Here is a 14,025-nt window from a genome sequence, read left to right as displayed (position 1 = left end):
ACCCGGTATTGTTTTCATCTGGACACGAGGAAATGATTGTGTGTCAAATCGACAAAGGATGGATCATGATGGTTATTCTCAGTTGTCAGAATGAGCTACAATCCAGAACCTGTAAAGATTTTGGTAAAATGGTAAAGAAAGCTTAGATCCAGGTATAGTGGTACACCCCTTTAATCCCAGCATTCAGGAGACAGAGGCATGCAGACCTCTGAATTCGAGATCCGTTTACAGAACAAGTTCCAGGACAGCCAAGCTTAGGCAGTGAAGGGGTTGGAAAACAGAAAGCTGGTGATGATGCAATAGAACAAGGGGAGGAGTGGGGCATGGCCCCGCCCCATCAAGCAGCGATTTGGCAGCTTTGGTCATGTGGCTCTGGATTTAGAGTCAAGGGTAGAAGAGACTACTGGGACTGGTCAGCTGGAGCTAAGAAATTAGAGGTGATTAAGAAGAGGCCAGCATACCTGAATACCTGAGGTGAAATCTTCTAGGAAATGTTTTCTTTTCTTTTCTTTTCTTTTTTTTTTTTTTTTTTGGTTCTTTTTTTCGGAGCTGGGGACCGAACCCAGGGCCTTGCACTTCCTAGGTAAGCGCTCTACCACTGAGCTAAATCCCCAGCCCCAGGAAATGTTTTCTAAGAGCACAAGAAGCACAAGAAGTTCCAGAGATCGATATCATGCCAGACTTCGAAATGGATAAGAATCACCGAGGTGGTACTGGTTTTGAAGGCGTAAAGGGTTCATGGAGAGCAGCTGAGACTGGGCACTGTGAGAGGCCAGGAAAGGTCATGGGTGAATGTGCAGCCTCAGGTGCAGTTGAAGGCCCAGGACTGAAGGGGTCATGCAAAGGAGTTGACGCTTGGCACCATGAGGAGAACCTATGAGAGGCTATTGGCGAATCCCAGTTACAGCAGAAAACCCCAGCATATCAGAGACGTCAGTACTGTGGGATGACTACCAAGAACAGCATCAACAGTGGAGTAGAATCAACCAGAGCCCAGAGTACCCGAGGGCAGAGCTGAGGATGTGACTCGAGCCCTTTGGAGGAACCCAGGAGATCATATGTGGATCCCAAACATTGGAAGTAGAAGCTGTGCAATCAAAGTTGCCTTGGAGACCCACAAGACGTTAGAGACATCAGATCGGAGGGAAACCTGTTGAGGGAAGGCTACTAACAGGGACTAGACCAAACTGGAGAGAAAGAAGTGTATCGCTGAAATTGCAGTCAAGTTGAAAGGAGTTGGACATCAGACGTGGAGAGGCAGAATTTAGAGTTTGCTCAGCTGGTGTTTGGTCTGTTTTAACCCAGTATTTCCTCACTATGACATTTTACAATGGTATTATATATCCTGAGAGGTTGGAACTATGTAATCTGTCTTTTTATTTTGACTTTATAGGGATTACAGTTAAGCAATTGCATGAATCTTAGGAGAGACTTTAACTTTTGAGCTTTTAACATTGTAGAGACTGTCATATGGAGACTTTGGAAGTTGGACTAAATGTGTTTTTCATTATGCTATGACTAGGTATGGACTCCATAGACTCACGTTTGAACAAGCCTATGGGGACCAGGGAGAAAAATGTGGTGGTTTGAATGTGCTTTGTCCACAGGCACAGGGAGCGACACTGTCAGGAGTCACTTGCCTTGTTGGAGGAAGTGTGTCGCTGTCTGGGTGGGCTCTGAGGTCTCTTAATGCTCAAGTTCTACCCAATGTGGAAGAGAGCCTCCTCCTGGCTGCCTTTGGATCAAGATAGAGAACTCTCAGCTCCTCCTGCACTGTGTCTGCCTGCAGAATGCCATGCTTCCTGAAATGATGATACTGGACTGAACCTCTGAAACTGTAAGCCAGCCCCAATGAAATGTTTGCCTTTAGAAGAGTTCACTTGGTCACAGTGTCTCTTCATAGCAATGAAACACTCACCAAGACAGTCTGCTTCAGGACAACACAGGAGGAAAGCCTTCAGAACACCACCATGGTGTGCCCTGATCGCATACTCCCGAATCCCAGAACTACATAAACGTCAGCTGTCCATAATCTGCCCAGGACACTGTGACGAAAAAGCAAGGGGAGGAAAGGGTTTATTTAGCTTACACTTTCACAGAGCTGTTCATCCCGGAAAGAAGCCAGGACAGGAACTCAAGCAGGGCAGGAACCTGTAGGCAAGAGCTGAGGCAGAAGTCATGGAGGGTGCAGCTTATTGACTTGTTCTCAATGCCTTGTTCAGCCTGCCTGCCTGCCTGCCTGCCTTCCTTCCTTCCTTCCTCCCTCCCTCCCTCTCTCTCCCTTTCTTTCTTTCTTTCTTTCTTTCTTTCTTTCTTTCTTTCTTTCTCTCTCTTTCTTTCTTCTTTCTTTCCTCCTTCCCTCCCTCACTTCCTTCCTTCCTCCCTCCCTCCCTCTCTCCCTCCCTCCCTCCCTCTCTCCCTTCCTTTCTTCATTCCCTCTCTCTCTCTTTCTCTCTTTCTTTCTTTCTTTCTTTCTTTTTTTGTCCTCCTTCCCTCCCTCCCTCACTTCCTTCCTTCCTTTCTTTTTTTTTTCAGTCTGCTTTCTTATAGAACCTAGCACCAACAGCCCAGGGATGGTGCCACCCACAATGGGCTGGGTCTTCTCCCATTGATCATTAATTGAGAAAAAGCTTTACAGCTAGATCTCATGGAGGCATTTCCTCCACTGGGGATCCTTCCTCTCAGATGATGCTAGCTTGTGTCAAGGGGACACACAAAAGCATCCAGTACAGAGTAATTCTGGGACTTTAAAAATATCTTGTCAGACCTCCAACTTTTCACTCGGTGTCTACTGACTGACTCTTACTCTGGGCTAATTCTGTTATAATAGTGACTTTAGAGCCTCATCCATCCCGTGTTTACAAGTACTTCACAGTATTTATTTTATGTGCATGAGTATTTTGCCTGTATGCACGTATGTGCACCATATGCCAGTAGAGATCAGAGGAGGGGGTGTGTCCCCTGAACTGGAGTTATAGACAGTATCCAGTTACCATGTGGGTGCTGGGAATAGAATCTGGGTCTTCAGGAAGAACAGCCAGTGCTCTTCACTGCTTATTAGTGACTTAAATCTTTGTTCTGTAAATTTAATTTAATGCTTTGTTTTAGCATCTATAAAAATGATGATATTATGTTCCCATTGATTTACTTATTCACTTTAGGTTGGCATAAATAATAAAAGGCTACCTCTCATACCATGTCACCCCTACCCCATCCTCTACCCACTCTAATTCCTTTCTTTTTCTACTTAGTTCCCCACCCCCTCTGCTTTCTTATATGCATTGTACTGCCCTGTTTCCTACTCTTTTTAAGGTCTCTCCTTTCCTGTCACAGTCACCTTTCTAGTTTTCTAGTTTTATGAGCTACAAACACCTGTGATTAGGTTGTTTTTTTTTTTTGAGATTTTATTTATTATATATGAGCACACTGTCACTCTCTTTAGATACATCAAAAGAGGCCATCGGATCCCATTAGATGGTTGTGAGCCACCAGGTGGTTGTTGAGATTTGAACTCAGGACCTCTGGAAGAGCAGTCAGTGCTCTTAACCGCTGAGCCATCTCTCCAGCCCCGGGTGTTTTTATGTAACTTGAAATTTAGGTATTCCATATGAGAAAAAAAGCATCTGACATTTGTCTTTCTGAGACTGGCTTATTCTACCGAAGATAATAATTTCGAGTTCTGTCCATTTTTCCTGCATATATCATGGTTTCACTTTTCTTTTTTTTTTTTTTTTCTTTTTTCTTTTTTTTTTTTTTTCGGAGCTGGGGACCGAACCCAGGGCCTTGCGCTTGCTAGGCAAGCGCTCTACCACTGAGCTAAATCCCCAACCCCGGTTTCACTTTTCTTTAGGGCTATATAACTTGCTTTTCTTCTTTCTTTAGTATCAATATGTAAATGAGGATATAGAATGAATGTGATGTAGACTCTGGCTTCACCCCCTACCCCACACAACCTTAGCCTTTTAAATGGCTCGAGATGTTTAATGGACTAATCCATCGTAGTAGACATCGGTTGGGTTTGTCTCTTACCTCCGATCCCATTCTCCATTTTAGTCCAAACTGTCCTTGTGCAGATCCTCTTATACTCCCTCCTAAATACTGGAATTATAGGTGTGTGCCACCACACCCGCTCAAGTCTTTCATTAACAGCGCCCCTTTTTTTGCCTGGGGGACCTCTACTTAGCCCATAGGGTTGGTTTGGAACTGACCCCACTTCTGTTTCAGGACTAGGTATGTAAATAAACTCTGGCATCATTTCCCTGAGCACAGTGATTGGTTTAGGGCAGGGCTATAAGTCAGGTTAAGCTAATCAGAGTCAAGGAGCCTCAGCTCTAACCCTCTATCGCCACATTTCGGGAAGGGTCGTCTTTCTCTGTGGGATTTGGAGCTGTGGAAGTGTGAGCCCATGTTTTCTGGCCCCACTGCTATGTATGGCTCAGGCAGACACCAGTACAGTGAGAAGCAGAGACTTCTGTGGTGGAGACACTGAGTTCTGGTAGTTATCTAAGCCTCTGCTACTGAGATTCTCAACTCAAGCATACGTCCTACTCCCAGAAGACTCTGAAAACCAAGCCATGCCCCCACAAGCCCTAAGCCGATTATTTGAAATGATGCTTTTGCTGTAGCATAACATCTTGTTATGCTATAACGTAATATGTTGTGGCATTCGGATGTGAGTTTGTCTGTGCCGTACCAGCTGCCAACATGGTTGCCCTGTGCTGTAAGGACAGTTAAAATATTATTCAGGCAGAGTACATCAGAGGCTGATGAAAACCATCAGGCGATATTTAGTTGGGGGAATGGGCTTTTATTAAGCCCATGGGAAGAAAGTTATTTTATTCATCTATTTCTGCTATTTTTAGAAGCGGCCAGGAGAAAAACAGTTCATCTGCATGGGTACAGCGCGCTGTCTCAGCACGTTAATATCCTGTGTGTGACTCAGGCTGCGGAGGCTGTCCATCGTCTCCAGCAGTCAACGTCTTTGTGATTTGAATGTCTTCTTCAAAAATCTTCTTCCAGCTATTTTAAATAGCTATAGTGCTTGTGACTACAGTCACTCTTCTGTGGGGTAGAATACCAGAATGCTCTCCTTATCTGGCTACAGTTTTGCAAGCGTTTAACACTTACCTGCCCTCGCTGGCCTCTGGTAGGTACCGTTTCACTCTGAGCTCAGCTTCTTTGGGTTCACATTATCAGTGAAAATTCTGTGTCACTTGACTTTCTGTCCTGGCTTAATCCAGGTAACATTGTGATTTCCAGGTTCTATGAGTTAGAAAAAAAAATGGCTGGAGCTGGTCAGGTGACCCAGAGGATAAAGATGTTGCACCAAGCTTGATGGCCAGGGTTCGATGCCCATGATGGAGATAACCAGCTCCCTCAAGTTGTCTGACCTCTATCCACACACCCCATCCCATACACATGTACAAACACACACACAAGAAATCCTTGAAAACTTGGTTAGAGGGTATAATATTATGTATCTGTATCACATTGAAAAAAAAATGTGTTCATCTGTCGCTGGACACCTCAGTTGGATTAATAGGAACAGGTACTTACATAACCAAAACCAATGCCAGCATTCACGATAGTGATGCCAACTGTAGCAGTCGGAGCGGGGTGATGGGAAGCACGCCCCAGCACTTCTGTAGTATTCCCCAGCAAAAAACGCTGACCCGGAATCCCAGCACGAGAGTGTATTAGACAAGCACAGCGCGAGACTGTCACCTGAACAGTAAGCCTGAGCGTGTCGTCATGTCTGGGAGCCGAACTTCATTAAAGAGGTGAGCAGGTAAGAGCTTGGAAGACTTTCAGAGAAGTGGCTGTGAGTGCTCGTTCTGATATTTTCTTCTGCCTCTCAGGAGTTTGAAGTTGTTACAAGAAGTCTGCAAGCAAAGTGAAATATCCTTCACTGAGGCTCACCAAGTACATGCTAGATGACACACCACGTGGTCACACACACGGTGTGTCTATTCAGTTACAGCCCTGCCTATCAGCTCATGTTAGGAAATGTTTGCTCTAATTACGGCTGATAGTCAGTTCGGACCATAACAAGATTCTGCACCTCCTATTAACAAAAAATAAGATTACGTGCTAGCTGCTTGGCTAGTTAGTTTCAGCAGCATATACCTTTCTTTTTCATTAAATGCATGGAAAATTTAATCACAGTGTCTGATGAAATTAAAAGGCTATTTTGGCTTTTTAAATGAATAACTTAATTGCATTATTCCCAAAAGCTCATCGCCAGAATTCACAACCCATGGGGACACCCATCAGTCAGGGAGGTACCTTCCCTTTGGCCTCACCAGCCACATTAATAATAACCCGTAGCCCAAAAGGCTGGAGATACAGCTCAGGTTAAGTTCTCTGGTTGTTCTTCCGGAAGAACAGTGCGGGTTCAAATCCCACCACTTAAATATGGCTCACAACTGTGTGTAACTCCAATTCCAAAGGATCCAGTGTGTCCTTCTGACCACTGAAGTCAGAACACCCATACACATAAAACAAATTTAAAAAAATATATAAAAAAATGGTAACCCTTAGCTTGAGTCAATTTTAGAGTTTGGGTAATCATAATGAGATCCCCCCCATGCCATCTTGTGTTGGTAACTTGGTAGGTTAATTATATTCCATCTGCACGGGGTTTGCCTGCTTCGGTAATTTTATTTATTTATAATGTCTAACTCTGTGTTCTCCGGCTCATTCATGGTCCTCCTGCCTCATCTGCCTCCTGAATGCTGGCGTTACATGAGTGCATGGTGTCCCACTCTTTTATTGTATTTCCTGTGACGGGTGACAGGAAGCACCCCACCCCACCTGACAGCTCTACCCTCAGCTCCCTCCCTTTCTCCATCTCCTCGCTGTGTTTTTTCCTCTGCCTGTGGGGCTCTCTCCAATCGGTCTTCCTGCTTACCCAGAAACAGCCCCTCTCTCACACACTTGTTCAGGAACGTCAAGAGTTCAGGAAACTCGAGAGCAAATTACTCCTGTCCCTCAGAGAACATTCTTCCCGTGTGTGAGGTAGCCAGCGGGGACCTGCGCACCCGATGAGTAACCATGTGTGACCTATTCTGAAGCACAATGTTGTGGGCTCAGCCTGCCACCGATAGACTAACCAGTCTCCCATCCAGCCTGCTCCACTGGACACTCTTTTCCCTTTGGGTCTCAGCAAAAGTAGCCATTGGCTGTGTAGCAGCTCTCTCCCAGTTAACATATAAAGAGTTGGGGCTTGGGGATTTAGCTCAGTGGTAGAGGACTTGCCTAGCAAGCTCAAGGCCCTGGGTTTGGTCCCCAGCTCCGGAAAAAAAGAAAAAAAAAAAAGAAAAAAAAAAGATAAAGAGTTTCATCTCTGTGCCTTGGCTTTTCTTTTGTTTAAACTAAAACAGTGCACAGCCCAAGGCCATTCGTTACCACAAACTCTTGTGGAAATTTAACAGTGGAACTCTCAGACTCTTCACACACACACACACACACACACACACACACACACACACACACACACAAAGAGCCTTTTAAAAAAATCCAAGGGGCAGGCTGGGGAGATGGCTCGGTGGTTAAGAGTGCTGACTCAGAGGTCCTGAGTTCAAATCCCAGCAAAACCACATGGTTGCTCACAACCATCTGTAATGGAATCTGATGCCCTTTTCTGGTGTGTCTGAAGACAGCTACAGTGTACTTATATATAATAAATACATAAATCTTTAAAAAAAAATCAAGGGGCAGTGAAGTCTGCCTAAGACACTAAGACCGGAACATACAGTTTGACAATGTGAGCAAGCCATCTTAGCTTGTAATAAACATAATTTAGATTCATCTTTTAAGAGAAGACGATAAATTTGCTGTGTCTGTCTTACTATCTACCTGTCCCCTTAAGGAAGGAGGTAAAGTTAAAAAGTGCAGGAAGAAGAAAGGAGAGATAGTGAGGATATGAGGATGCATCTTCAGTAAGAAAACTTAGAAGAAAAAGGGCATTTTGGGGGGGGGTGTAGGAAAGGAATTTGTAGGTGGTGTGGTTGGTACTGTATGCCTTTAGTCCTAGCCCTCGTGAGTCAGAAGCAATGGATTCAGATGCACTTACAGGCCAGACAAGGCTGTCGTGTTCCTGCAAAGGAAAAAAAACTGAAGAAAGGAAGGCAAGAAGGAAGGGAGGGTGGAGGGAGGGAGGAAGAAAGGAAGAAAAATTATGTGTTAAAATAGATTTTTATCCTAAGGTGACTGGATTTTTGGTCCCCCCCAATCCTCCCCAACACACACCACACACACACACACTCCCACACTCCCACACATGCACACACACACACTCCCATACCACACACACACTCGCACACACACCCATGCACACACACACACACACACACACACACACACACACACACACACACACACACACACTTAGTGGAAAAGTAAAGATGATGGCAAACCGGAAGCCTCAGCACAGCCTGGAAGGTTTGGGAAAGGTAGAGCTTAGGCATGAGTAAAGGTGACTAAAATCCCCAAGGTCAAATTCAGCCTGAGGTTATAAGTCTAAAAATCAGCTTCTCCATTTAAACCATGAAGTGTTCTTAGTGTTTATCCTTGGAAACATTTATAAGAATTGGCTTTAAAATAGCGTTTATATTTATGAAGACAATTATTAATGTTTCTAATAAGCTTCTCGGGCTTTTAGCTACTGGGGAAACTGAGTCTTAACAGAATCAGTATTTAATTAAAACTGCCTTTGTTTTTTGTCTGAGCTGAGCCTACATGTTATACAAAAGTTAAAACTAAAATTCATTTCCTCCTGCATGCTGGCACAACTATCCTGGGTATCGAACAAACAAAGCTTGGAGGCTGAAGTCAAAAATAGTCAAGGCTTTGACCCTTAAACTCCAAAGTCATCCAGGACTTTGGGATGATGAATCTCCTACAACGGGGCCTCGAAGCTTAAGTCACCTGCCCTCTTCCTCAGAAGGGGCTTAAGTCACCTGCCCTCTTCCTCAGCAGAAACTCAAGTCACCTGCCCTCTTCCTCAGAAGGGGCTCAAGTCACCTGCCCTCTTCCTCAGAAGGGGCTTAAGTCACCTGCCCTCTTCCTCAGAAGAAGCTTAAGTCACCTGCCCTCTTCCTCAGAAGGGGCTCAAGTCACCTGCCCTCTTCCTCATAAGGGGCTTAAGTCACCTGCCCTCTTCCTCAGAAGAGGCTTAAGTCACCTGCCCTCTTCCTCAGAAGAAGCATAAGTCACCTGCCCTCTTCCTCAGAAGAAGCATAAGTCACCTGCCCTCTTCCTCAGAAGGGGCTTAAGTCACCTGCCCTCTTCCTCAGAAGAAGCATAAGTCACCTGCCCTCTTCCTCAGAAGAGGTTTAAGTCACCTGCCCTCTTCCTCAGAAGGGGCTTAAGTCACCTGCCCTCTTCCTCAGAAGGGGCTTAAGTCACCTGCCCTCTTCCTCAGAAGGGGCTTAAGTCACCTGCCCTCTTCCTCAGAAGGGGCTTAAGTCACCTGCCCTCTTCCTCAGAAGGGGCTTAAGTCACCTGCCCTCTTCCTCAGAAGAAGCATAAGTCACCTGCCCTCTTCCTCAGCAGAAGCTCAAGTCACCTGCCCTCTTCCTCAGAAGGGGCTTAAGTCACCTGCCCTCTTCCTCAGAAGGGGCTTAAGTCACCTGCCCTCTTCCTCAGCAGAAACTCAAGTCACTTGCCCTCTTCCTCAGAAGGGGCTTAAGTCACCTGCCCTCTTCCTCAGAGAGCCGTGGAGACCCTTGAGGCAGGGTTCTAACCAGTGCACAGCCTTACAAAGAGGAAAGTCCTTAGAGGGAACTGTCGTCCCCAGAGCCTCTAGAAAAGCCACACCTTGAGCAAGATTGGCTCATCCAGCAGATGGCACAACCACAGGAAACATGGATGTCCATCTTGCTTGTTCCAGATCAGCAGTCATAGGTAAGACCAACATCACTCCTGCCCAACTCAAAGAAGCCATTGAAAAGGAGACCTCCATTCAAACGTCAGACATATAACGCTGCTAGAAGACAAGGCTGCCCAGAGAAGCTCTGTCTTCTATAACAATTTCTTTTTTTTTTAAAGATTTATTTATTTATTATATATAAGTACACTGTAGCTGTCTTCAGACACATCAGAAGAGGGCATCAGATCCCATTACAGATGGTTGTGAGCCACCATGTGGTTGCTGGGAATTGAACTCAGGACCTCTGGAAGAGCAGTCAGTGCTCTTAACCACTGAGCCAACTCTCCGGCCCAAACATAGACCATCACATAGCAGAGGATGGTTTCGATCCATCGACCTCTGGGTTATGGGCCCAGCACGCTTCCGCTGCGCCACTCTGCTAGCTTCTATAACAATTTCTATGATGAGGATGACGATGTCATCATCGTCGTCGTCGTCGTTGATGACCAGACTTTTCCCTTCCCTTATTTCTTTTCCTTCTTCTCTTTCTGGTCCCCCTTTTTCCTCTTCTTCTCTATTCCTCTTGTTTGTTGTTTGTTTGTTTGTTTGTTTTAAGGGACAGGGTCTCTCTGTATAGCCCTGGCTGTCCTAGAACTAGCTCTGTAGACCAGGCTAGCCTTGAACTCACAGAGATCTACCTGCCTCTGCCTCCCGAGAGCTGGGATTAAAGGCATGTGTCACCACAACCTGGCTTCACTTTTTTTTTTTTAATTTTAAACAAAGTGTCACTTTGTACCCATGATCCTCCTGCCTCAGCCTCCTGAGTGCTGGGATGGCAGGAGTGCATCTCTATGCATGGCATAACAACACTAGTTTTGGTAGGAAAGTGGCCTTTACTGGTTTCAAAGAAGCGAGCAGCAGTGGTGTCAAGCCTCCTGGCCAGGAGCTGAGGGTGGCCTCTGATGGCAGCTGGCCGAGAGCTGGCACTGCCATTGACTGTGAGCATGGAGGCCAGTCCTGTCAGGTTTGGTTTTGTGTGTGTATATATGTGCGAGTGTGTGTGTGTGTGTGTGTGTGTGTGTGTGTGTGTGTGTGTGCACGTATGTGCGTGCACATGCATGCTCATATATATGCATATGTGTGTAGGCCAGAGGTTGCACTGGGTGTTTTCCTCAATTGCTTGCTACCTGAGTTTTTGAGACAAGGTTTCTGACTTAACCTGGCACTCACCTCTTCAGCCTGCCTGGCCACAAACCCTCTTTCGCCATGGCTGGGATCACAGGCAGGTGCTCTGCTGTCTGACTTTTTATGTAGGTGCTGGGATTTGAACTCAGGTCCTCATACTTGCATGGCAAGTCCTTTACCCATTTCCTTTGGACCTAGCCCTGGAACTGGCATTTTTATACACCAATAGATAACTAATACAAATGACAAAGGTATGTTGGAATGAACATTTTAATATTTAGATGATTTTGAAACCATCAGACTGAATAGGGATCAGGAGATGGAAATATAAGCACAATGTGTGGAAAAATGTTCTCAAAGTTGAGTGCATTTGAATCACTGATAACACAGGTTGTTGGGCCTCACCAGGGTCCCAGATTATTATTATTATTATTATTATTATTATTATTATTATTATTATTATCATCTATTCTTCAAACCAAGGTATTTCTATGTTGCGCAGGTTAGCCTCAAACTTGTCACCATCCTGCCTCAGACTTCTAAGTAGTTCTGCAGGGTCCAGTGTCTCCCTAGAGTTCCTGGTTCCTCGTGTCTGGGATGGGGTCTGAGGGTCTGCCTTTCTCACAAGTGTTGTGGATGTTGATGGGACCTGCCTGGCAACCTACCCTTTGACAACTAAACATGTAGAGTCACGTAACTAAGTCCTGGTGAAGGCTCTTCGGTATACTTCCCAGAACTCCAGTGTTTTTTGTTTCAACAGAAATGAAGGAGGATCTGAAAGAGTTAAGAACTGGTACATCACTAAAAGCAGTCCCTGAGGCTGGGTCAGTAACAGAGTACTTGTCCAGTATATGGGAAATCCCCAAAGCAAAATAAATAAAAACGAACAGACAAATAAAGTGGTAAAAAACTGTAGGTGAATTTGGGCCTATAACTCGAGAAGACGTCCAACCCTGGAGTAGCATTTCTATTAAATCTACACACAATGGGGCTGAGAGATGGCTGTCTTGGCAGCTAAGAACACTGGCTGCTCTTGCAGAGGACCTGGGCATAGTTCCCAGCACCCAGATGGTGGGGCACAATTGTAATCCTAGATCAATGGGATCTGATGTCTTCTGACCTCTGTAGGCACCATGTTCACAGACATACATGAAGGCAACACACACACACACACACACACACACACACACACACAGAGAGAGAGAGAGAGAGAGAGAGAGAGAGAGAGACAGAGACAGAGACAGAGACAGAGACAGAGACAGAGAGACAGAGAGAGAGCGCCTTATGTTCCCCAGTACTTATTTAACTGAACAAAGTGTGTTAGGGTGAGTTGAACTGCTGTTATTTCTTAATTGGCTCTTGAGCATGTGGTGAATAAGAAGCCCAGACTTTTTCCCTCTCAGGGCTCCACAACGCTTGGGGTCTAGCCATCATCCATGTCCAAATGGAAGACATATGGAGGAAGCACACTTGCATCTCAATAGCCCTCTACCATAGATAACACATCTTGTTTTTGCTTATCTTTAATTAGAGAGAAGTGGATAACATGACCACTGTATCCATCTGGGTCTAAACTGAAAAACCACAGAGTAACTTTCATGGATGAAGTTTCTTTCATAGGAAGACTTATTAAGCTCCCAGGGACCTGAGGAGCTGAAGTGGCAGTCCCCAAGCCTAGGGAAAGCAGGGCTCAGAAGTGGAGTAGCAGCAGAGTGCTTGAGAAGAGACTCCACATTGTTTTTCAAGACCCAAACTTTATAGGAGAACATATCTGAAGGTTAAAGGTCATCAATGGGTTCTGCGATTTATGGGACTCAAAACGCCCAGAAGCGCTGTAACAGAAAGGGTTGGGCTTGGTTAAACTAAAAAGATACAGACCAAAGTCAGCAAAAGGGATGCCAGATAGCACAGTACAGTGTCTTGGGGACCAGGTACAAGGTTCCGTTTGTCCTTTCCCTGTGGAGTCAAACGGCATTTAATTCTTTCAGCAGCAATGTGTAGAAACGCTGATGAAGGGCTGTCCGTCACAGAAGTCTAGTGATGTTCTGGGGGAGATTGGAGTTAAGCACGTAGACACGGCTGGCTGTCTACATAACTGGCCTTAGTTATGATTCTCGCCACACAGTTTAAAGACCCCACCAAAAATCATTCTGTCAGCAGAGGTTCTCTGGTGCAGCCCAGGGTCTCCCGTGACTGAAGCCTGTCTTATCACACAGGCTATCCCCAGGGGCTTAAAGGTTATTTTCCTGGAGCCAGGTAGGGGCCATGCCTTTGTAGAATGTGTCATGTTTAGACAATGCAGAAGGAGTTAATCCTTTACTGACAAGAGGGCACGACTGAAGGCCAAAAAGGGCTTTGCTAGTGAAATTTGCTAGAAGTCCACCATGTTGGATATTGGGGGGAAGCTATTCAATGGATTCTTGCTCTAAAACTGCCAGGGAGGGAAGTTTTGGGAGCTTCCGGACACCGCGCATGGCAGGAGGTGGGCACCTGAGAGGCCGTGAGCTCTGCAGGAGTCAGAAGCTCTCTGTGGCTCAAAATCTGTTGCCTTCTGGGTACTGCAGCAGCCAAGTCTTGGGGCAGCTAGACTGCTTACTGCACACAGGAAGGGAATCTTTTTTCTCTAATGTCACTCTGACATCTTCTCCTGACAGAGCCAGTCACTAAAGGAAAACGTTCGAAGGACCCAGAACAATTTCAGAGATGAAAAAAAAAAAAAAGGTGGTCAATTTGAGTTGAGAAGCCATGTATTAATAATAAGCACAGCTGCATTGCAAAGAATGCTGGGAAGTATATTAAAGTTGTGTGTCTGGCTACCGTCCTACTACTAAGTGAGCAGAAGGAAAATAACCAAGGCAGGTGGCTCCACCCCTCTGGATATTTTCATGACTTCACTCAAAATTGCTAAGTAGAAATAGAACTGACGCTCAAGTCCAGTTTCATTAATCTCACTGAAAGATTCACTTATG

General features: G+C 45.4%; 1 non-coding gene across 1 annotated transcript; it reads right to left on the bottom strand.

Moving 5' to 3' along the window:
- Positions 1 to 10,240: 10,240 nt before the first annotated feature.
- Trnam-cau3 (transfer RNA methionine (anticodon CAU) 3) lies at positions 10,241 to 10,312 on the bottom strand. Its single transcript has one exon. It is a non-coding gene; the product is annotated as a tRNA-Met (tRNA).
- Positions 10,313 to 14,025: the final 3,713 nt, after the last annotated feature.

The sequence above is a fragment of the Rattus norvegicus genome, chromosome 11 (assembly GCF_021556685.1).
Source record: "Rattus norvegicus strain SHRSP/BbbUtx chromosome 11, alternate assembly SHRSP_T2T, whole genome shotgun sequence".
NCBI classification, from domain to species: Eukaryota; Metazoa; Chordata; class Mammalia; order Rodentia; family Muridae; genus Rattus; species Rattus norvegicus.
Note: the sequence above shows the minus strand (reverse complement) of the source record. Positions and strands in the feature narration are given on the sequence as shown.